General features: G+C 49.4%; 1 protein-coding gene across 2 annotated transcripts in view; it reads left to right on the top strand.

Moving 5' to 3' along the window:
* Positions 1-661: 661 nt before the first annotated feature.
* LOC143777149 (solute carrier organic anion transporter family member 1C1-like) overlaps positions 662-25,730 on the top strand; it is a 160,714-nt gene continuing 135,645 nt past the window's right edge. Inside the window, exon 1 of one of the 2 annotated variants that reach the window (XM_077267233.1) lies at positions 662-893. The gene's annotated coding sequence lies outside the window, so the exon portion shown is untranslated. Of the gene's footprint in view, positions 894-25,372; positions 25,394-25,730 lie in introns of those variants that run through there. The other variant, XM_077267236.1, reaches the window with a different exon arrangement.

Raw genomic sequence — 25,730 nt, 5'->3', positions numbered from 1 at the left:
TTGAGCCCCCTGTAGTCCACGCAGAACCGGGTGGTCTGATCCTTCTTTGGCACGAGAACTACAGGTGAGGCCCATGCACAGTTGGACCATTGAATCACCCCCAGCTGTAATATCTCATCGATCTCCTGGCGCATTATCTGCTGCACCTCGTCGGAGATTCGATAGGGTGTTCGCCGTAAAGGGGCATGATTCCCGGTGTCCACCTCATGGACCACAAACTCAGTCCTTTTAGGTTGGTTGGATGTAGTAGATGTCACCTGCAGTCCTATGTAACACCACAGATAACACAGTGATAACTCTCTGAGTACAGATAATGTAGTAGATGTCACCTGCAGTCCTATGTAAAACCACAGATAACAGTGATAACTCTCTGAGTACAGATAATGTAGTAGATGTCACCTGCAGTCCTATGTAACACCACAGATAACACAGTGATAACTCTCTTACAGATAATGTAGTAGATGTCACCTGCAGTCCTATGTAATGCCACAGGTAACACAGTGATAATTCTCACTGAGTAGAGCAACTTGAAAATTATAATAATTTACAAAATTTTTAATAAAATGTTCTTTCTACACTGACTGCATTGAATTTACATAGGACTGCCTGCAATAAGGAAGCTATCATTGTCTTCTTTGAGAGCTGGTCTGGGTGGGGGTCTGTCACCCTCAGGATGGTCTCTCCCTCACGCATTCTCCGGGCGCTATCCCTGATCAGGAATGTCGCGGAGACGTCCCGCCGGGCGCAGTTATAGCACGGAGCCTTTGTTTTGGGATTAGTGAGGTCTCTGTGCCCCGCTGAGATCTCACTCCATGGGAACACGGCGTCCTGAGAAATGTCCTTCCAGTGTCCCCGGTCAGAGGCGCAGAGGCTGATGAATCCGCCAGAACAAGGTGAATTTTTACATTATTCTCCACTTTTTATTGGCTGAACAAAATGTATGTTCTGGGTCAAAACCAGCGCAGCAAACAGGGAAGAGCTAACAGCACATCCTAGGGGGCGCCACCAAGAGGCGCGGGGGGCGGAGAAGGACGTAGGAGGGCAATGAGGAGTGGTACTGTGCAGGGTATATATACAGGACAGGAGGAGTGGTACTGTGCAGTGTATATATACAGGACAGGAGGAGTGGTACTGTGCAGTGTATATATACAGGAGGAGTGGTACTGTGCAGGGTATATATACAGGAGGAGTGGTACTGTGCAGGGTATATATACAGGAGGAGTGGTACTGTGCAGTGTATATATATAGGAGGAGTGGTACTGTGCAGGGTATATATACAGGAGGAGTGGTACTGTGCAGTGTATATATACAGGAGGAGTGGTACTGTGCAGTGTATATATACAGGACAGGAGGAGTGGTACTGTGCAGTGTATATATACAGGACAGGAGGAGTGGTACTGTGCAGTGTATATATACAGGACAGGAGGAGTGGTACTGTGCAGTGTATATATACAGGAGGAGTGGTACTGTGCAGTGTATATATACAGGAGGAGTGGTACTGTGCAGTGTATATATACAGGACAGGAGGAGTGGTACTGTGCAGTGTATATATACAGGACAGGAGGAGTGGTACTGTGCAGTGTATATATACAGGACAGGAGGAGTGGTACTGTGCAGTGTATATATATGGAGCGCCCCCACACCGCCGCAGGGCCGAGGGGTACCCGGAGCCGGGCCTCTAGGTCTCAGTCCTGGGGTTGTCACGGTGGCTAGACCCGGTCCGTGGCCCTGTCTGTCAATGGGGGACGTCCGGTGAAATAAGTGGTGTGGTAACGGTGCAGGTCGCGGTAAATAACGAGGACACCAGTTTGCAGTCTCTTTACCTCTTTACTGAAGATGTGGGAGACCTCAGTCCAGAGCGCTGTTAACTGGGTTTTCAGAGACCGGCCGGTCCAATGACACATCAGGAGTTCTCCTCACAGGTGGGAATCAGTATCTACCTTCTAGCGCTGTGTGTTGTAGTTCTTCCCTGCTGAGCTCCCGGGATAGTCCTCACAACTGTTTCTTTCTGTCTCTACTGTTCGTTCTCCGTCCTCCAGGTGATATGGTAGGACGCACCCGTATGACGGGGTAGGCCTGGAGTTCTTCCGGGACCCTAGAGTCACCCCTCTCCCACAGCTGCCTCCGTTGTCTGCTTAGGTGTTAAGTGAGACAGCCAACCTGTAATTAGCTGTCCTGCCGTGGTTTGCAATGTACTTAAAGTCTCTTTCTTGCTCGGCGTTCCGGCCACCGATTGTTTGCGCCTCAGCAAGGTGCTGCCTCTTTCAACAAAACCCCTGCTGGTATTCTCCTTTTCTGTATTCCCGTTGTTTGCTGGTTAGTTCTGCTCTGAGGAGTCTGCCAGCATCCCCATCCCTGACAGGTCCTCTCACTAGCTCTTCCCAGCTACTTCTCCCTGTCTTCCTGTCCAACCCCCAGTTTTACCAGAGTTGTGAGGAGTGGCCTACTAGATAGGACCACCCCCCCTGGTGGCCGGAGTGTGAAGTGTGGTGAAAATGTACCTGGTCAGAGGAACTCCTTAGTGCAATCAGACGTACCATAGCTCCCCATAGTGGCGGAGCCGCAGTACTGCAACAACCAGGACTCTGGGGTGCTGCACTCCCCCCCGGTTAAATCCAGTACTCCGGGACTGGGAAAACAAGAACAATAATACATGTTAACAGGAAACACACAAACTTTTGAAATAGCATAACAATTGAACATAACAATACTTCCCTTTACGGGAGGTGAGGATTCTTGAACGTTGCAAAAGTTAGGTCATGCACAGTTTATGACTCTCAGTTCAGTGGTTGAAACAGCGGGGACCCCGGGTAAACAAAGGGGTCCCCCTTATGAAAGTTTTTGAGCAATTCACTGTCCATTACTCTATTGTCCATTTTAACAACCTGTAACAAAAAGATATGCATACAAACATTTTTAATGAAATAGCAGCCCTTATCAATACCTCCACATTTTGTAGCGGAGGGGAGTTTGGTTCTGTGTGCTGCGTGTGGACCTTCGCAGCGCAGGGGTTGCTATTGGCCTAACAGGGCCCGCTATGCTTGCTACCGCTGGTGTAGTGCGCTGTCTTCTAACTACACTTCTAGTGAGTCTGGGTAGCACTGGCAGGTTGGGGCTCTCAGAGCTGCTGCTATCAACAGTGGGTACGGCAGGCTCACTGATAGCAGAGGGAGGATTTGCCGGTTCAACGGTCGGCATGGCTTCTTCAGGCAAGGCTTGTTGAGGTTGCGGGGCCGGATGATCTGGTTCCACCATTGTTTCTGGCGGGTCCGGCTGTTCAAACATTACAACAGGTACCGCAACGGCTTGGTTTATCAGAGTCCAGGACTGGGGAAAGTCACCAAGGACAGTATGGAACATTTTCTCCTTTTCCACCGGCGGGGAGATTTCTGGGGCCGTGCCCCTCTCTTTCAATTTATCGGGGCAGACCTTAAGGTGATCCCTGGATACCGCTGTCGAGGTGTCCCCTTTGTCCTTGCTGATGAGACAGACCTTAGTGTTGTCGAAGTCGGATGGCAAGATGGTATACGGTTCCGCTTCCCATTGGTCATCGAGCTTGTGTAACCTCCTCTTTCGTTTAAGCACCTGCTCACCAGGTGACAGGGGAATCGCAGGAGCGTGTTGGTTGTAGTCCCTTTCTTGCCTCTGCCTAGCCTGGGCGAGACTTCTCTCCACACACTCTTGCACTTCGCGGTACCTTCGCTGCCTTTCTGCGTCCCAATCCGCATCCGGCGAGGTATCTTCGGGTACTAGGACCCCCATGTCCAGATCAACAGGTAACCGACTAGACCTTCCTCGCATCAGGTACGCTGGAGTACAGTTGGTGGAACTTACTGGGATGTGGTTGTACATATCCACCAAGTCAGGCAACTTTGTCGGCCACAGATTCCGTTCCTCCACAGGCAAGGTCTTCAATAAATCGATTACTACCTGGTTCATCTTCTCGCACATCCCGTTGGTTTGAGGGTGATACGGTGTAGTTCTGATCTTCTTACACCCGTACAACTGGCAGAATTCTTGGAATACTTCTGCTTCAAAGGCAGGTCCCTGGTCGGTCAGTACCTTCTCTGGGTAGCCATGGGGCCTACAAAAGTGCTGCTGGAAGGCCCTGGCGGCAGTCCTGGCCGTTAGATCTTTAACAGGCACAACCACCAGAAACCTGGAGTAGTGGTCCACGATGGTAAGGGCGTAGATATAGCCCGACCGGCTAGGTGTCAGCTTCACATGATCCAGCGCGACCAGTTCAAGCGGCCGTTTGGTGATGATAGGCCGCAGGGGGGCCCGTTGGCTGTCACGGTCCTTTCTGCGCAGACTACATGGACCACACTCCCGACACCACTTCTCAATGGTTCTCTTCATGCCAATCCAATAGAACCTCCCTCGGAGTAGCTTCTCCAGCTTCTTCCATCCGAAGTGTCCGGCTCCATCATGGTAGGCTCCCAGAACCATGGGCGCATCTCGCCTTGGCACCACTATCTGCCACACCAATTCATGAGTACGTGGGTCGATGCTCCTCCTGCACAGCTTGCCATCATGGATAAACAGCTTGCTTCTTCCCTTCCACAGCTGTTGGGTTTCTTGTGGATCATCTGGGCCAGGGTGCAACCCAGCCTGCGTCAAGAGCTCCTTCACCTGACGGACCGCGGGGTCACTATCCTGGGTTTCTGCCCATCCGTGGTGGGGCAGGGGATTCAGCGTGGCATCCGGTTGGTTCTTGTGCCTGTTCTTCACATGGTGAGAGCTCTGAGTGGCTTTGGGGCGATGGAAGGCAGGCAGCTCCACCTCTTCAAGTGCCTCCGGGTCTTCTCCCACTTCTGGTAAATTGGGCATTCGGGACAAAGCATCGGCATTGGCATTCTGGTGCCCTGCCCGATATTTGATGGTGAAATCATAGTTGGACAGCCGGGCCATCCACCGCTGTTCCAAGGCCCCGAGTTTGGCGGTATCCAGATGCGTTAGCGGATTGTTGTCCGTGAAGACGGTGAATTTCGCGGAAGCCAGGTAGTGCTTAAACCTCTCCGTCACTGCCCAGACAAGGGCAAGGAATTCCAGTTTGAAGAAACTGTAGTTGTCAGGGTTCCTTTCCGTGGGACGGAGTTTCCTGCTGGCGTAAGCGATCACTCTTTCCTTGCCGTTCTGAACCTGAGACAGCACGGCTCCTAGTCCCACATTACTGGCATCTGTGTACAGCACAAACGGTTGGTCGTATTCGGGGTAAGCCAGTACCTCTTCCCCCGTCAGCGCCGACTTCAAGCAGGTGAAGGATTCCTCCAGCTCTTCGTTCCAATCAAAGGGGGTTTTCCTCCCCTTGGTCTTCTTTGGTTGGCCCACCAGCAGATTTTGCAAGGGTGCGGCCTTCTTGGTGAAATCCTTAATGAATCTCCGGTAGTAACCTACCAACCCGAGGAACTGCCGGACTTCGTGGAGGTCACTAGGCTTTGGCCAGTCCTGGATCACTGTGACCTTGTCGGGGTCTGGGGCCACTCCTTCAGCGCTCACTACATGGCCCAGGTACTGCACTTTAGGTTTCAGCAGATGACACTTGGACGGTTTCACTTTTAGGCCGAATTTGGACAAGGCTTCAAACACCTCGGCCAGGTGCTTCAGATGGTCTTCGTAGGTTTTAGAGAAGACTATGACGTCATCCAGATATAGCAGCACGGTTTCAAAGTTCAGGTGTCCCAGGCAGCTCTCCATCATCCTCTGGAACGTTCCGGGAGCATTGCACAATCCGAAGGGCATGTAGTTGAACTCACAGAGGCCCATTGGCGTCGTGAAGGCCGTCTTTTCCTTGTCCGCCTCCGCCACAGGAACCTGCCAGTACCCACTGGTGAGATCTAAGGTAGAGAAATAGTTAGCAGATTTTAAAGCAGCCAGAGACTCCTCTATCCTGGGCAGTGGGTATGCGTCCTTATGTGTAATGCGATTCAACTGTCTGTAATCAACACACATCCTCATTGTACCATCTTTCTTTTTAACAAGGACTAACGGAGCCGCCCAGGGGCTACAGCTGTCTCTCACCACCCCAGCCTCCTTCATTTCCCGCAACATGTCCTTGGCACACTGGTAATGAGCTGGGGGTACAGGGCGATATCTCTCTTTTATGGGTCGATGATCTCCCGTGGGGATGTGATGTTGGATCCCTTTCACCTGTCCAAAATCTGAGGGGTGTTTGCTGAATACCTGTTCGTACTCGTGTACCACCCTGTAAGCCCCCTGTATTTGATGAGATGGGGTAGAGTCAGTGCCCACATGCAATTCCCGACACCAATCTTTCGAGGGCTCTGCAGAACCTTTGTTCTCCGCCACGTTTGACGGGCCCAAAGGTTCAGGTGTCTGTATTACACTATTATTGACAGTGAACAGTTTGGCGAGCGTAGTATACTTGGTTAGGTGGACCTCTTCCTCCCCACAATTGAGGACACGTACAGGCACTCTCCCCTGTCGGACGTCTACCACCCCCCGGGCTGTCAGAACAGTAGGCCTATTGTCTGAATATACAGGTTCTACCAAGGCCTGGTAGTCCTTACCCCTGAGGCCTATGGCTGCTCGACACCATATTAACATTTCACTCTTGGGAGGTATCGCGATGGGGTTTGAATCACTTACAGTGACACGACCAATCTCGCCACCAGTCAGCTCTACCTGCTGTCTCTGCATCAGAGCTCTGATTTCCTTCTGCAGGGCACGTTGCTCACTGTGGCCAGCGTTTTCTGCCACCTGTTGCAACAAAACAATCACTTCTGCAAGACAATTTTCTATAACATTAGTACCAAGAGTCATCATGGGATTACATTCTCGACGATCAATATCTACAATCACAATCCCTTGGGCTTTCAATTCCACCCGCCCCACTTTGATGGTGACCTCCTTATACCCCACTTGTGGCAATGGCTGACCATTACTGGCGATTATGGTGAAATCATCATCAGGGCCACGAGTAATATCAGCGTCCTCCCAATACCGTTTGTAGAGCACGTAAGGTATAGTCGTCACCTGAGAACCGGTGTCCAGCAAAGCATTCAAGGGGATTCCATCAATCACTACAGGGAGAACTGGTCGTCCTCCAATATACTTGGTTCTCCAATGCTGCGGGCCTGACCGTCCTACTCCTGGGGGTTGGCCCTTTGCCCCAGGGGTTGCTCGTTTAAAGGACAGTACCTTGCAAGATGGCCCACCTGGTGACAGCGGCGGCAGATGGGTCGTCCATCCTGGTGGAAGCGATCGTCGGGCCGGCTCCTGGTCGGCGGAGTCCTCCTCTGTCGCATCCAAGGGACATCCTCCGGGCTGGAAGCCAACTGGATCTTCTCTTTGGGGGCCTCCTGTAGGGACTGCACCGTCCGGGCCAGGGCAGCAACGCTCTTGGTTAGCTCTTGCATCTGGAGACGAAGTCCTGCAGGGGAGTCGTCCTCGAAGCTCTGGGCGTCGGCCTCCGCGGCAACTGGGGTATCCGATGCCACCTCCTGGTGGTATGTGAGAGCGGGGCGCCTGGGTGGTACTGCGCGGCTGGGCTGTCGCTCCTGCAATGCCTGGATAGCTTTATCTTTAAACTGCGCAAAAGTCAAGTCTGGATTTTGCATGGCCAGAAAGTGCAATTGGCCCCGCTGGTGACTGCACAGGAGCCCCTCAATGAACCGCTCCTTCAGGATTTTATCTTCATCCTGCATGCTGCCGGGGTCACTCTGCTTAATGGCCCGCATCGCTTCCTGGAGATTAAGGGCATAGTCCCGCAAGCTATCCTGTGACTTTTGTTTGCATCCATAAAAAGTCAGTTTAATCTCTGTAGCAGTGCGAGTGTCAAAGGTGGCTTTAAGCTTGGCAAAAATCTGTTGTGCAGTTCCTTTATCCTCAGCGGGCCAGGATTTCAATTCCCTCAGAGCCGCCCCAAAGAGTTGGCCGGTTATCATATGGACCTTCTGGGGCTCGGTTAGGGGATAGAACTCGAGCAGGCTGCAGAGCCCTTCTTTAAAGTCAGTGAACGTATGCGCCTCCCCAGAGTATCGTGGGAGCCAGGCCGCTCCGGGCAGGTAGGGCATGGAGAAGGGCATTATGGCTTTTGCATTAGCGGCAGTGTCCGACTGGCTGATGGGGGCAGCGGGTTCTGCGGCAGTCAGTGGTGGTATTAGGGCCGCGGCTTCGCCCGCTGCGGGGACCGGAGCTGCCCCTGCGTCCGCGGCTGCGACCGCCACCTCCTCTCCTCCCGACTCGGACATGGCCGTCCCTTCCTTCCACTAACCTGCTGGAGGTTGGAGTTCCTCTTCCGGGATTGGCGCCTCACCGCGCTTTCCGTTCCGCGCTTCTTTTGGCTGATCCCGCCCACGTAGCTAAGGCTCCTCCCTCCGCGCGCGGCAATGGCGAATTTTGGCGGCAAATGGCACAGCACAGTCTTTTCAATAAAGTACAGTCCAAGCACAATAACTCACAGTTCCAAGGCACACATGACCTGATTCTTCAGGCTTAAGTAAATCCTGTTCGTGACGCCAAAATTGGAGCGCCCCCACACCGCCGCAGGGCCGAGGGGTACCCGGAGCCGGGCCTCTAGGTCTCAGTCCTGGGGTTGTCACGGTGGCTAGACCCGGTCCGTGGCCCTGTCTGTCAATGGGGGACGTCCGGTGCAATAAGTGGTGTGGTAACGGTGCAGGTCGCGGTAAATAACGAGGACACCAGTTTGCAGTCTCTTTACCTCTTTACTGAAGATGTTGGAGACCTCAGTCCAGAGCGCTGTTAACTGGGTTTTCAGAGACCGGCCGGTCCAACGACACATCAGGAGTTCTCCTCACAGGTGGGAATCAGTATCTACCTTCTAGCGCTGTGTGTTGTAGTTCTTCCCTGCTGAGCTCCCGGGATAGTCCTCACAACTGTTTCTTTCTGTCTCTACTGTTCGTTCTCCGTCCTCCAGGTGATATGGTAGGACGCACCCGTATGACGGGGTAGGCCTGGAGTTCTTCCGGGACCCTAGAGTCGCCCCTCTCCCACAGCTGCCTCCGTTGTCTGCTTAGGTGTTAAGTGAGACAGCCAACCTGTAATTAGCTGTCCTGCCGTGGTTTGCAATGTACTTAAAGTCTCTTTCTTACTCGGCGTTCCGGCCACCGATTGTTTGCGCCTCAGCAAGGTGCTGCCTCTTTCAACAAAACCCCTGCTGGTATTCTCCTTTTTTGTATTCCCGTTGTTTGCTGGTTAGTTCTGCTCTGAGGAGTCTGCCAGGATCCCCATCCCTGACAGGTCCTCTCACTAGCTCTTCCCAGCTACTTCTCCCTGTCTTCCTGTCCAACCCCCAGTTTTACCAGAGTTGTGAGGAGTGGCCTACTAGATAGGACCACCCCCCCTGGTGGCCGGAGTGTGAAGTGTGGTGAAAATGTACCTGGTCAGAGGAACTCCTTAGTGCAATCAGACGTACCATAGCTCCCCATAGTGGCGGAGCCGCAGTACTGCAACAACCAGGACTCTGGGGTGCTGCATATACAGGAGGAGTGGTACTGTGCAGTGTATATATAGAGGAGGAGCGGTACTGTGCAGTGTATATATACAGGAGGAGTGGTACTGTGCAGTGTATATATACAGGAGGAGTGGTACTGTGCAGTGTATATATACAGGACAGGAGGAGTGGTACTGTGCAGTGTATATATACAGGAGGAGTGGTACTGTGCAGTGTATATATACAGGAGGAGTGGTACTGTGCAGTGTATATATACAGGAGGAGCGGTACTGTGCAGTGTATATATACAGGAGGAGCGGTACTGTGCAGTGTATATATACAGGAGGAGTGGTACTGTGCAGTGTATATATACAGGAGGAGCGGTACTGTGCAGTGTATATATACAGGAGGAGTGGTACTGTGCACTGTATATATACAGGAGGAGTGGTACTGTGCACTGTATATATACAGGAGGAGTGGTACTGTGCAGGGTATATATACAGGACAGGAGGAGTGGTACTGTGCAGTGTATATATACAGGACAGGAGGAGTGGTACTGTGCAGTGTATATATAAAGGACAGGAGGAGTGGTACTGTGCAGTGTATATATACAGGATAGGAGGAGTGGTACTGTGCAGGGTATATATACAGGACAGGAGGAGTGGTACTGTGCAGTGTATATATACAGGACAGGAGGAGTGGTACTGTGCAGTGTATATATACAGGACAGGAGGAGTGGTACTGTGCAGGGTATATATACAGGACAGGAGGAGTGGTACTGTGCAGTGTATATATACAGGACAGGAGGAGTGGTACTGTGCAGGGTATATATACAGGACAGGAGGAGTGGTACTGTGCAGTGTATATATACAGGAGGAGTGGTACTGTGCAGGGTATATATACAGGACAGGAGGAGTGGTACTGTGCAGTGTATATATACAGGAGGAGTGGTACTGTGCAGTGTATATATACAGGAGGAGCGGTACTGTGCAGTGTATATATACAGGAGTGGTACTGTGCAGTGTATATATACAGGAGGAGCGGTACTGTGCAGTGTATATATACAGGAGGGGTACTGTGCAGTGTATATATACAGGAGGAGCGGTACTGTTCAGTGTATATATACAGGAGGAGTGGTACTGTGCAGTGTATATATACAGGAGGAGTGGTACTGTGCAGTGTATATATACAGGAGAAGTGGTACTGTGCAGTGTATATATACAGGAGGAGTGGTACTGTGCAGTGTATATATACAGGAGGAGTGGTACTGTGCAGTGTATATATACAGGAGGAGTGGTACTGTGCAGTGTATATATACAGGAGGAGTGGTACTGTGCAGTGTATATATACAGGAGGAGTGGTACTGTGCAGTGTATATATACAGGAGGAGCGGTACTGTGCAGTGTATATATACAGGAGAAGTGGTACTGTCATGATTCTCAATGGCGAGAGAACATAGCCCAGCATATATGAGAACTAGCTCTTGGAAGATGGAAACTATACTGACCATGAACTAAACCTGCCGCACAACTAGAAGTAGCCGGGTAGCATGCCTACGTTTTTTAACCCTAGATGCCCAGCGCCAGCCGGAGAACTACCTAATCCTAGCAGAGGAAAAGACAGTCCTGGCTCACCTCTAGAGAAATTTTCCCAAAAGGCAGACAGAGGCCCCCACATATATTGGCGGTGATTATAGATGAAATGACAAACGTAGTATGAAAATAGGTTTAGCAAAATCGAGGTCCGCTTTCTAGATAGCAGGAAGACAGAAAGGACACTTTCATGGTCAGCAGAAAACCCTATCAAAACACCATCCAGAAATTCCTTTAAGACTCTAGCATTAACTCATAACACCAGAGTGGAAATTTCCGATCACTAGAGCTTTCCAGACACAGTAACGAAACAGCAGCTGTGAACAGGAACAAAATGCAAAAACACACAAGGACAAAAGTCCAACTTAGCTGGGAGTTGTCTAGTAGCAGGAACAAGCACAGAAGGCTTCTGATTACATTGTTGACCGGCAAGAAACTGACAGAGGAGCAAGGTTATATAGCGACTCCCACATCCTGATAGGAGCAGGTGAACAGAGGGGATGATGCACACAAGTTCAATTCCACAAGTGGCCACCGGGGGAGCCCAGAATCCAATTTCACAACAGTACCCCCCCCTCAAGGAGGGGGCACCGAACCCTCACCAGAACCACCAGGGCGATCAGGATGAGCCCTATGAAAGGCACGGACAAGATCGGAGGCATGAACATCAGAGGCAGTGACCCAAGAATTATCCTCCTGACCGTATCCCTTCCATTTGACCAGATACTGGAGTCTCCGTCTGGAAACACGAGAGTCTAAGATCTTTTCCACAACGTACTCCAACTCACCCTCAACCAACACCGGAGCAGGAGGCTCAACGGAAGGCACAACCGGTACCTCATACCTGCGCAACAATGACCGATGAAAAACATTATGAATCGAAAAGGATGCAGGGAGGTCCAAACGGAAGGACACAGGGTTAAGAATCTCCAATATCTTGTACGGGCCGATGAACCGAGGCTTAAACTTAGGAGAAGAAACCCTCATAGGGACAAAACGAGAAGACAACCACACCAAGTCCCCAACACAAAGCCGAGGACCAACACGACGACGGCGGTTGGCAAAAAGCTGAGTCTTCTCCTGGGACAACTTCAAATTGTCCACCACCTGCCCCCAAATCTGATGCAACCTCTCCACCACAGCATCCACTCCAGGACAATCCGAAGATTCCACTTGACCGGAGGAAAATCGAGGATGAAACCCCAAATTACAGAAAAACGGGGACACCAAGGTGGCAGAGCTGGCCCGATTATTGAGGGCGAACTCCGCCAAAGGCAAAAAAGCAACCCAATCATCCTGATCCGCAGACACAAAACACCTCAAATATGTCTCCAAGGTCTGATTAGTCCGCTCGGTCTGGCCATTAGTCTGAGGATGGAAAGCAGACGAAAAAGACAAATCTATGCCCATCCTAGCACAGAATGCCCGCCAAAATCTAGACACGAATTGGGTCCCTCTGTCAGAAACGATATTCTCAGGAATACCATGCAAACGAACAACATTTTGAAAAAACAGAGGAACCAACTCGGAAGAAGAAGGCAACTTAGGCAAGGGAACCAGATGGACCATCTTAGAGAAACGGTCACACACCACCCAGATGACAGACATCTTCTGAGAAACAGGCAGATCCGAAATAAAATCCATCGAGATGTGCGTCCAAGGCCTCTTCGGGATAGGCAAGGGCAACAACAATCCACTAGCCCGAGAACAACAAGGCTTGGCCCGAGCACAAACGTCACAAGACTGCACAAAGCCTCGCACATCTCGTGACAGGGAAGGCCACCAGAAGGACCTTGCCACCAAATCCCTGGTACCAAAGATTCCAGGATGACCTGCCAACGCAGAAGAATGAACCTCAGAGATGACTCTACTGGTCCAATCATCAGGAACAAACAGTCTACCAGGTGGGCAACGATCAGGTCTATCCGCCTGAAACTCCTGCAAGGCCCGCCGCAGGTCTGGAGAAACGGCAGACAATATCACTCCATCTTTAAGGATACCTGTGGGCTCAGAATTACCAGGGGAGTCAGGCTCAAAACTCCTAGAAAGGGCATCCGCCTTAACATTCTTAGAACCCGGTAGGTACGACACCACAAAATTAAACCGAGAGAAAAACAACGACCAGCGCGCCTGTCTAGGATTCAGGCGCCTGGCAGACTCAAGGTAAATTAAATTTTTGTGGTCAGTCAATACCACCACCTGATGTCTGGCCCCCTCAAGCCAGTGACGCCACTCCTCAAAAGCCCACTTTATGGCCAAAAGCTCCCGATTCCCAATATCATAATTCTGCTTGGCGGGCGAAAATTTACGGGAAAAAAAAGCACAAGGTCTCATCACGGAGCAGTCGGAACTTCTCTGCGACAACACCGCCCCAGCTCCGATTTCAGAAGCGTCGACCTCAACCTGAAAAGGAAGAGCAACATCAGGCTGACGCAACACTGGGGCGGAAGAAAAGCGGCGCTTGAGCTCCCGAAAGGCCTCCACAGCATCAGGGGACCAATCAGCAACATCAGCACCCTTCTTAGTCAAATCAGTCAATGGTTTTACAACATCAGAAAAACCAGCAATAAATCGACGATAAAAGTTAGCAAAGCCCAAAAATTTCTGAAGACTCTTAAGAGAAGAGGGTTGCGTCCAATCACCAATAGCCTGAACCTTGACAGGATCCATCTCGATGGAAGAGGGGGAAAAAATGTATCCCAAGAAAGAAATCTTTTGAACCCCAAAAACACACTTAGAACCCTTCACACACAAGGAATTAGACCGCAAAACCTGAAAAACCCTCCTGACCTGCTGGACATGAGAGTCCCAGTCATCCGAAAAAATCAGAATATCATCCAGATACACAATCATAAATTTATCCAAATAATCGCGGAAAATGTCATGCATAAAGGACTGGAAGACTGAAGGGGCATTTGAAAGACCAAAAGGCATCACCAAATACTCAAAATGGCCCTCGGGCGTATTAAATGCGGTTTTCCACTCATCCCCCTGCTTGATTCGCACCAAATTATACGCCCCACGGAGATCAATCTTAGAGAACCACTTGGCCCCCTTTATACGAGCAAACAAATCAGTCAGCAGTGGCAACGGATATTGATATTTAACCGTGATTTTATTAAAAAGTCGATAATCAATACACGGCCTCAAAGAGCCGTCTTTCTTAGACACAAAGAAAAAACCGGCTCCTAAGGGAGATGACGAAGGACGAATATGTCCCTTTTCCAAGGACTCCTTTATATATTCTCGCATAGCAGCGTGTTCAGGCACAGACAGATTAAATAAACGACCCTTAGGGTATTTACTACCCGGAATCAAGTCTATGGCACAATCGCACTCCCGGTGCGGAGGTAGTGAACCAACCTTGGGTTCTTCAAAAACGTCACGAAAGTCAGACAAGAATTCAGGAATCTCAGAGGGAATAGATGATGAAATGGAAACCAAAGGTACGTCCCCATGAGTTCCTTTACATCCCCAGCTTAACACAGACATAGCTCTCCAGTCGAGGACTGGGTTATGAGATTGCAGCCATGGCAATCCAAGCACCAACACATCATGTAGGTTATACAGCACCAGAAAGCGAATAACCTCCTGGTGATCCGGATTAACACGCATAGTCACTTGTGTCCAGTATTGTGGTTTATTACTAGCCAATGGGGTGGAGTCAATCCCTTTCAGAGGTATCGGAGCCTCCAATGGCTCCAAATCATACCCACAGCGTTTGGCAAAGGACCAATCCATAAGACTCAAAGCAGCGCCAGAGTCGACATAGGCGTCCGCGGTAATAGATGACAAAGAACAAATCAGGGTCACAGATAGAATAAACTTAGACTGTAAAGTGCTAATTGAAACAGACTTGTCAGGCTTCTTAGTACGCTTAAAGCATGCTGATATAACATGAGTTGAATCACCACAATAGAAGCACAACCCATTTTTTCGTCTAATATTCTGCCGCTCGCTTCTGGACAGAATTCTATCACATTGCATATTTTCTGGCGTTTTTTCAGTAGACACCGCCGAATGGTGCACAGGTTTGCGCTCCCGCAGACGCCTATCGATCTGAATAGCCATCGTCATGGACTCATTCAGACTCGCAGTCACAGGGAACCCCACCATAACATCCTTAATGGCATCAGAGAGACCTTCTCTGAAAATCGCCGCCAGGGCGCACTCATTCCACTGAGTAAGCACAGACCATTTGCGGAATTTTTGGCAGTATATTTCAGCTTCATCTTGCCCCTGAGACAAGGACATCAAGGCCTTTTCCGCCTGAAGCTCTAAATGAGGTTCCTCATAAAGCAACCCCAAGGCCAGAAAAAACGCATCCACATTGAGCAACGCAGGATCCCCTGGTGCCAATGCAAAAGCCCAGTCTTGAGGGTCGCCCCGGAGCAAGGAAATTACAATCCTGACCTGCTGTGCAGGGTCTCCGGCAGAGCGAGACTTCAGGGACAAAAACAATTTGCAATTATTTTTAAAATTTTGAAAGTGAGATCTATTCCCCGAGAAGAATTCAGGCAAAGGAAATCTAGGCTCAGACACAGGTGCATGAACAACAAAATCTTGCAAATTTTGTACCTTTGTGGCGAGATTATTCAAACCTGTAGCTACACTCTGAAGATCCATTTGAAACAGGTGAACACAGGGCCATTCAAGGATTAGAAGGAGAGAAAGAGAGGAAGGCTGCAGTATAGGCAGACTAGCAAGTGATTCTATTAAGAGCACACTCAGAACTAGAGGAAAAAAAAAAAAAAAAATTGTAGCAGACTTCTTTTTTCTCTCCTTTCTCAGCCAGTAATTTAACCCTTTTTTGGTCCGGTCAAACTGTCATGATTCTCAATGGCGAGAGAACATAGCCCAGCATATATGAGAACTAGCTCTTGGAAGATGGAAACTATACTGACCATGAACTAAACCTGCCGCACAACTAGAAGTAGCCGGGTAGCATGCCTACGTTTTTTATCCCTAGATGCCCAGCGCCAGCCGGAGAACTACCTAATCCTAGCAGAGGAAAAGACAGTCCTGGCTCACCTCTAGAGAAATTTTCCCAAAAGGCAGACAGAGGCCCCCACATATATTGGCGGTGATTATAGATGAAATGACAAACGTAGTATGAAAATAGGTTTAGCAAAATCGAGGTCCGCTTTCTAGATAGCAGGAAGACAGAAAGGACACTTTCATGGTCAGCAGAAAACCCTATCAAAACACCATCCAGAAATTCCTTTAAGACTCTAGCATTAACTCATAACACCAGAGTGGAAATTTCCGATCACTAGAGCTTTCCAGACACAGTAACGAAACAGCAGCTGTGAACAGGAACAAAATGCAAAAACACACAAGGACAAAAGTCCAACTTAGCTGGGAGTTGTCTAGTAGCAGGAACAAGCACAGAAAGGCTTCTGATTACATTGTTGACCGGCAAGAAACTGACAGAGGAGCAAGGTTATATAGCGACTCCCACATCCTGATAGGAGCAGGTGAACAGAGGGGATGATGCACACAAGTTCAATTCCACAAGTGGCCACCGGGGGAGCCCAGAATCCAATTTCACAACATGGTACTGTGCAGTGTATATATACAGGAGGAGTGGTACTGTGCAGTGTATATATACAGGAGGAGTGGTACTGTGCAGTGTATATATACAGGAGGAGCGGTACTGTGCAGTGTATATATACAGGACAGGAGGAGTACTGTGCAGGGTATATATACAGGACAGGAGGAGTGGTACTGTGCAGGGTATATATACAGGACAGGAGGAGTGGTACTGTGCAGTGTATATATACAGGAGGAGTGGTACTGTGCAGTGTATATATACAGGAGTGGTACTGTGCAGTGTATATATACAGGACAGGAGGAGCGGTACTGTGCAGTGTATATATACAGGACAGGAGGAGCGGTACTGTGCAGTGTATATATACAGGACAGGAGGAGCGGTACTGTGCAGTGTATATAGACAGGACAGGAGGAGCGGTACGGTGCAGTGTATATAGACAGGACAGGAGGAGTGGTACTGTGCAGTGTATATATACAGGACAGGAGGAGTGGTACTGTGCAGTGTATATATACAGGACAGGAGGAGCGGTACTGTGCAGTGTATATATACAGGACAGGAGGAGAGGTACTGTGCAGTGTATATATACAGGACAGGAGGAGTGGTACTGTGCAGTGTATATATATAGGAGGAGCGGTACTGTGCAGTGTATATATACAGGACAGGAGGAGTGGTACTGTGCAGTGTATATATACAGGACAGGAGGAGCGGTACTGTGCAGTGTATATATACAGGACAGGAGGAGCGGTACTGTGCAGTGTATATATACAGGACAGGAGGAGCGGTACTGTGCAGTGTATATATACAGGACAGGAGGAGCGGTACTGTGCAGTGTATATATACAGAACAGGAGGAGCGGTACTGTGCAGTGTATATATACAGGACAGGAGGAGCGGTACTGTGCAGTGTACATATACAGGACAGGAGGAGCGGTACTGTGCAGTGTACATATACAGGACAGGAGGAGTGGTGCTGTGCAGTGTATATATACAGGACAGGAGGAGCGGTACTGTGCAGTGTATATATACAGGAGGAGTGGTACTGTGCAGTGTATATATATAGGAGGAGCGGTACTGTGCAGTGTATATATACAGGACAGGAGGAGTGGTACTGTGCAGTGTATATATACAGGACAGGAGGAGCGGTACTGTGCAGTGTATATATACAGGACAGGAGGAGCGGTACTGTGCAGTGTATATATACAGGACAGGAGGAGCGGTACTGTGCAGTGTATATATACAGGACAGACGGAGTGGTACTGTGCAGTGTATATATACAGGACAGGAGGAGCGGTACTGTGCAGTGTATATATACAGGACAGGAGGAGCGGTACTGTGCAGTGTATATATACAGGAGGAGTGGTACTGTGCAGTGTATATATACAGGACTGGAGGAGCAGTACTGTGCAGTGTATATATACAGGACTGGAGGAGTGGTACTGTGCAGTATATATATACAGGAGGAGTGGTACTGTGCAGTGTATATATATAGGAGGAGCGGTACTGTGCAGTGTATATATACAAGACAGGAGGAGTGGTACTGTGCAGTGTATATATACAGGACAGGAGGAGTGGTACTGTGCAGTGTATATATACAGGACAGGAGGAGCGGTACTGTGCAGTGTATATATACAGGACAGGAGGAGCAGTACTGTGCAGTGTATATATACAGGACAGGAGGAGCGGTACTGTGCAGTGTATATATACAGGACAGGAGGAGCGGTAATGTGCAGTGTACATATACAGGACAGGAGGAGCGGTACTGTGCAGTGTACATATACAGGACAGGAGGAGTGGTGCTGTGCAGTGTATATATACAGGACAGGAGGAGTGGTACTGTGCAGTGTGTATATATACAGGACAGGAGGAGTTGTACTGTGCAGTGTATGTATACAGGACAGGAGGAGTGGTACTGTGCAGTGTATATATACAGGACAGACGGAGTGGTACTGTGCAGTGTATATATACAGGACAGGAGAAGCGGTACTGTGCAGTGTATATATACAGGACAGGAGGAGCGGTACTGTGCAGTGTATATATACAGGACAGGAGGAGCGGTACTGTGCAGTGTATATATACAGGACAGGAGGAGCGGTACTGTGCAGTGTATATATACAGGAGGAGTGGTACTGTGCAGAGTATATATACAGGACAGGAGGAGCGGTACTGTGCAGTGTATATATACAGGACAGGAGGAGCGGTACTGTGCAGTGTATATATACAGGACAGGAGGAGTGGTACTGTGCAGTGCATATATACAGGACAGGAGGAGTGGTACTGTGCAGTGTATATATACAGGACAGGAGGAGCGGTACTGTGCAGTGTGTTATGATCCTAGTGGCAAGGATCGCAGGTCGGACTAGCTAAGTTACTGAACAGACTACTAGCTCTGGGGAAGTGGTAACTAGATTGACCACAACCTGATCCTATCCGCAAACAACTATAGGCAGCCGTGGAATGTTACCTAAAAATCCTAGACGTCTCGTCACGGCCTGAGAAACTGACTATTCCTGGAGGGAAAGTAAGTCCTCACTTGCCTCAGTAGAAGACCCCAAAGATATAGAATAGCCCCCCACAAATATTAACGGTGAGTTAAGGGGAAAGCACAAACGCAGAGATGAAATCAGATTTAGCAAATGAGGCCCGCTAATACTAGATAGCAGAAAATAGGAAGGAAACTGTGCGGTCAATAAAAAACCCTATTCAAAATATCCACGCAGAGATTGCTCGAGCCCCCGCACCAACTAACAGTGCGGGGGAAGCAACTCCGTACCCCAGAGCTTACCAGCAAAAAGAAATCACATGTTAGCAAGCTGGACTAGACTCATCATACACAGAAATCATATTGCAGGCAGATGAGCAAAAAATATTCAAACAGAACTTAGCTTATCCTGAAGAGGCAGAAAACGAGATAATCAGGAGTAATCACAATAGCAATGAATACATTGACAGCCGGCAACAAGTGGAAGTGAAGCAGAGCTAAATAGGAGCCTCCCTGGTGAATAACGAGGCAGCTGATCCAGCAGACCCGCAGGATAATAAACCAAACCACCAGGGGGAGCCAAAAAACCAAAGTCACACAATACCATCTGTGACCACAAGAGGGAGCCTGAAAACGGAGTTCACAACAGCAGTGTATATATACAGGACAGGAGGAGCGGTACTGTGCCGTGTATATATACAGGACAGGAGGAGCGGTACTGTGCAGTGTATATATACAGGAGGAGTGGTACTGTGCAGTGTATATATACAGGAGGAGTGGTACTGTGCAGTGTATATATACAGGAGGAGTGGTACTGTGCAGTGTATATATACAGGACAGGAGGAGTGGTACTGTGCAGTGTATACAGTTAGGTCCATATATATTTGGACAGAGACAACATTTTTCTCATTTTGGTTATAGACATTACCACAATGAATTTTAAACAAAACAATTCAGATGCAGTTGTAGTTCAGACTTTCAGCTTTCATTTGAGGGTATCCACATTAAAATTGGATGAAGGGTTTAGGAGTTTCAGCTACTTAACATGTGCCACCCTGTTTTTAAAGGGACCAAAAGTAATTGGACATATTCTATAATTGTAAATAAAATGTTCATTTCTAGTACTTGGTTGAAAACCCTTTGTTGGCAATGACTGCCTGAAGTCTTGAACTCATGGACATCACCAGACGCTGTGTTTCCTCCTTTTTGATGCTCTGCCAGGCCTTCACTGCAGTGGTTTTCAGTTGCTGGTTGTTTGTGGCCTTTCTGTCTGAAGTTTAGTCTTTAACAAGTGAAATGCTGCTCAATTGGGTTGAGATCAGGTGACTGACTTGGCCATTCAAGAATATTCCACTTCTTTGCTTTAATAGACTCCTGGGTTGCTTTGGCTTTATGTTGTGGGTCATTGTCCATCTGTAGTATGAAACGACGACCAACCAGTTTGCTGCATTTGGCTGGATCTGAGCACACAGTATGGCGGCTCTGAAGACCTCAGAATTCATTCCTGTGTCACATCATCCATAAACACTAGTGACCCAGTGCCACTGGCAGCCATGCATGCCCAAGCCATCACACTGCCTCCGCCGTGGTTACAGATGATGTGGTATGCTTTGGATCATGAGCTGTACCACGCCTTCGCCATACTTTTCTCCTTCCATCATTCTGGTAGAGGTTGATCTTGGTTTCATCTGTCCACAGAATGTTCTTCCAGAACTGTGCTGGCTTTTTTAGATGTTTTTAGCCTTTTTATCCTTGATGCTTATGAGTGGCTGCACCGTGCAATGAACCCTCTGTAGTTACTTTCATGCAGTCTTCTCTTTATGGTAGATTTGGATATTGATACGCCGACCTGGAGAGTGTTGTTCACTTGGTTGGCTGTTGTGAAGGGTTTCTCTTCACCATGGAGATTATTCTGCGATCACCCACCACTGTTGTCTTCCGTGGGCGCCCAGGTCTTTTTGCATTGATGAGATCACCAGTGCTTTCTTTCCTTCTCAGGATGGACCAAACTGTAGATTTTGCCACTCCTAATATTGTAGCAATTTCTCGGATGGGTTTTTTCTCTGTTTTCACAGCTTAAGAATGGCTTGTTTCACCTGCATGGAGAGCTCCTTTACCGCATGTTTACTTCACAGCAAAACCTTCCAAATGCAGCACCACACCTCAAATCAACTCCAGGCCTTTTATCTGCTTAGTTGAGAATGACATAACGAAGGGATTGCCCACACCTGTCCATGAAATAGCCTTGGAGTCAATTGTCCAATTACTTTTGCTCCCTTTAAAAAACAGGGTGGCACAGATTAAGGAGCTGAAACTCCTAAACTCTTCATCCAATTTTAATATGGATACCCTCAAATGAAAGCTGAAAGTCTGAACTTCAACTGCATCTGAATTGTTTTGTTTAAAATTAAATTGTGGTAATGTCTATAACCAAAATGAGAAAAATGTTGTCTCTGTCCAAATATATATGGACCTAACTGTATATACAGGAGTGGTACTGTGCAGTGTATATATATGTAGCGCCCCCACTGCCGCAGGGCCGAGGGGTACCCGGTACCGGGCCTCTGAGTCTCTGCTCTGGGGTTGTCACGGTGGCTAGACCCGGTCCGTGACCCTGCTGAGGGGCGTACAATGAATGTGGAGGGGATGGTGATGATGTTGTGGTGGTGTGGTGCAGGTCGCAGTAAATAACGAGGACACCAGGTTGCAGTCTCTTTACCTCTTTACTGAAGGCTTCTGGGTCCTCAGTCCGGAATACGGTTAGCTGGGCTGCGCAAGTCCGGCCGGTCCGATGGCACCTCCAGAGTTCCCTTCGCAGGTGGAAATCTGTGCCCTCCTTCTAGCGCTTATGTGTTGTAGTCCTCCCCTGCTGTGCTTACGGGATAGTCACCACAACTGTTGTGTCTGTTTCTCGTGTTCCCTCACAACTCGATTCTGATGTTCTTCGTCTTCTTCTCGTCCCCCAGATCTTATGGTAGGACGCACCCGTATGACGGGAAGGCTCGGAGCTCTTCCGGGACCCTAGAGTCGCCCCTCTCCACAAGTTGACCCCTATGTCTGCGTAGGTGATGTAGGTGAGACAGCCAGCCTATAGCTCTCTGCCCTGCCGTTGGTTTGAAGTAATGCTTAGAGCTCTGTACTTCCTCGGCGTTCCGGCCACAGGTTAGTTACGCCTCAGTAGGATGTTGCCTCCGTCTAACAGCACGACTCCTACTGGTATTCTCCCTGTTGCGTTGATCTCGTTTCTCACTCAGCACAATAAATCTCGCTTCTTGTCCTTTCTTAGGGCACCGCCGCTATGAAGTGCAGGCGCGGTCCCGTAGCTTTCTCTCTGATTGCCAGGCCTCTGTCAGGATCCCACCCCTGACAGGGACCCTACCGAATCTTCCCCCACAACACCCTCTGCCACAAGGTGTTGCCTGGTTCCAACCCAGTCAGCTTTCTCTCTAACTTCCTGCCTAACCCCCAGTTTTACCAGACTGTGAGGAGTGGCCTAATGAATAGTACCCTTAGCTCCCCCTGGAGGCCAGACTGTGAAATGTATTGGTGTATGTGATACCTGGTCAGATGAACTCCTTCAGTGCCATCAGACGTACCATAGCCCCCCTTAGCGGCGGAGCCACAGTACTGCAACGACCAGGACTCTGGGGCGCTGCACTCCCCCCCGGTTAAATCCAGTACTCCTGGACTGGGAAGAAAACAACAATACATGTCAGCAAAAAGACATACAATTTTGAAAATGCAAGTACAAGTCAACTTTTTAACACAGCTTCCCTTTATGGGAGGTGAGGACACTTGAACGTTACAAACATGGTTAAATACTTTTTAAAATAACTTTACTATAAATAACTTTTCTTACCCAACCGGGTATTCTACTAAGTGCAAAATCTTTGAACAATAATTTAACATTGCCTTTAAGGACGTACTCGCTAAATCCACTAAAGACCTTCTTATATCACATATAAGGCTAATTAACGTTTTTGCATTCTCCTTCTTTAAATCTGCAGGGCCGCCTGTCCTAACTGCTCCAGACCTACTGCCTCTCCTTTCTGTTACAGGACCGCTCCTTTCCGCCCGAGCCTACTGTCCTTCCACTACTATACACAGTATAGAACATATCATTTTTCTTTCAGTTTAAGATCACTGAACCATCTCTGTATGGCTCCTAGGAGGACTTACCACTAACCCCTACGGGTTCACTCCCTGTCCTCATTCTTCTATTAACATTATTGAACATTTCTTACAATCAACTAGTTAGTTACATTCAACTTTCACATATCAACATCATCAATACTTTCTTTTCAAGACATTATTGCCATTCAACCATCTTAAGGCAACACTTCATAAGTGCAGGATGTGAACATCCCCTTTAAGAGGGGACCAAGTCTCTATGAGGTAGTGCAACTTCTCAAGCCGCAAGTCCGTATGCAGCAAGGACTCCAGTGCAGGTCCAAGAACCGTATCTTCGCAAAGAGTCCGTCTTTTATGTAAAACCAGTAGAGAGCACCTTTAAGAAGGTGCAAACTATATACAAGGAGTTTGTATCATGCATTGTTCATGATTCGGCAGTTCTTGATAACTTGTGCAAAACGTCGAAAACAAACAAAAATAATAGGGATCCCGGGTCAACAAAGGGATCCCTTTAAGAGTTAACACTGGACGGGTATAAAGCAGCAAAAAGCAGGGAAACAAACAGTTAACTATTTACATATTCAGATTTCTGAGGTTTAGTTGGACGGCTTCCAGGGCTGCACCTGGCACTTAACCCTTCTTGGCCTGGGAAAAGTGAGGTCCAGGGTTACACCCAGTGCTGGACAAACGCCGTTAATCCGTCTTTCATGTACGGTTAAATCATGCGCAGCGATGGAGGTCTGCGCAGCTTGAGTATGGGCATTTGCTGCAGCAGAGGTAGCGGCTGCTGCAAGATCAGTCACTGGAATGGAGTCAGCAGTTGTGGCACTAGCAGTCACTGGAGTGGTGTCGGTCGTCAGGGCAGGGTCGTCCTTCATACCTGCTTCAGATGCGGTCCCTCCGGTGCCGATCTGCTCCGTCTCCGCTGGGATCTGGAATGCTGGCTGCAGGGCCTTGCGCTGCGGCGTTGTCATCTCCGTTTGCAGCATCTCGCTTTCCGGCAGAGCCTTGCTTTCTGGCTTTGGAGCGCTGTAACTTCCTTCTTGCTCCGGACCAGACGAGGCTGCCGACAGACGTCTGGCGAGGCTCCCGATGATGGCCTTCTTCCACCTGGCCTCAGTGCTCAGCTGCGTCTGCAGGAGTTGGTGGATCTGCTCGTCCGCTCCGGTCTGCAGGAGGTCAGCGTCAACTGTGGAGGTCTGGCTGCGGTGCCTCTCCGGGTAGCTGGGGGAGTCCTCGGCTCTGACCCCACGCTCCGGCTCCGGGCGGCTGGCCATGGCGTCCTCCATGTCACTGACTTCTTCTTCCTGGTCCTTTTCCTGCTCTCTCCTTCGTGGGCGGTTTCGCTTTCGTTGTCTCCACCCCCATTGAGGATCAGGAGGCGGATCTCGGCTGCTGACGGACACGTCCTCAAGGGGCAGAAATATTTAGACTGGGAGGCCATTGTCTTTCACGCTCTCCAGCTTGTCTACGCCCACTCCACGCCCTTCTTCTTCTCCTGCGCTCTCCTTAGCGCTGTAATGGCGGCGGTTTTGGCGGGAACTTCTGGCGGCAAGTGGCAATACACAGTCTTTGCAATAAGTAACAGTCCAAGCACAATAAATCACAGTTCCAAGGCACACATGACCCGATTCTTCAGGCTTAAGTAGATCCTGTTCGTGACGCCAAGTTGTAGCGCCCCCACTGCCGCAGGGCCGAGGGGTACCCGGTACCGGGCCTCTGAGTCTCTGCTCTGGGGTTGTCACGGTGGCTAGACCCGGTCCGTGACCCTGCTGAGGGGCGTACAATGAAGGTGTTGGTGGGGGTGATGTTATGGTGCGGTGCAGGTCGCAGTAAATAACGAGGACACCAGGTTGCAGTCTCTTTACCTCTTTACTGAAGGCTTCTGGGTCCTCAGTCCGGAATACGGTTAGCCGGGCTGCGCAAGTCCGGCCGGTCCGATGGCACCTCCAGAGTTCCCTTCGCAGGTGGAAATCTGTGCCCTCCTTCTAGCGCTTATGTGTTGTGGTCCTCCCCTGCTGTGCTTACGGGATAGTCACCACAACTGTTGTGTCTGTTTCTCGTGTTCCCTCACAACTCGATTCTGATGTTCTGCGTCTTCTTCTCGTCCCCCAGATCTTATGGTAGGACGCACCCGTATGACGGGAAGGCTCGGAGCTCTTCCGGGACCCTAGAGTCGCCCCTCTCCACAAGTTGACCCCTATGTCTGCGTAGGTGATGTAGGTGAGACAGCCAGCCTATAGCTCTCTGCCCTGCCGTTGGTTTGAAGTAATGCTTAGAGCTCTGTACTTCCTCGGCGTTCCGGCCACAGGTTAGTTACGCCTCAGTAGGATGTTGCCTCCGTCTAACAGCACGACTCCTACTGGTATTCTCCCTGTTGCGTTGATCTCGTTTCTCACTCAGCACAATAAATCTCGCTTCTTGTCCTTTCTTAGGGCACCGCCGCTATGAAGTGCAGGCGCGGTCCCGTAGCTTTCTCTCTGATTGCCAGGCCTCTGTCAGGATCCCACCCCTGACAGGGACCCTACCGAATCTTCCCCCACAACACCCTCTGCCACAA

The sequence above is a fragment of the Ranitomeya variabilis genome, chromosome 5 (genome assembly GCF_051348905.1).
Source record: "Ranitomeya variabilis isolate aRanVar5 chromosome 5, aRanVar5.hap1, whole genome shotgun sequence".
Lineage (NCBI taxonomy): Eukaryota > Metazoa > Chordata > Amphibia > Anura > Dendrobatidae > Ranitomeya > Ranitomeya variabilis.
Note: the sequence above shows the minus strand (reverse complement) of the source record. Positions and strands in the feature narration are given on the sequence as shown.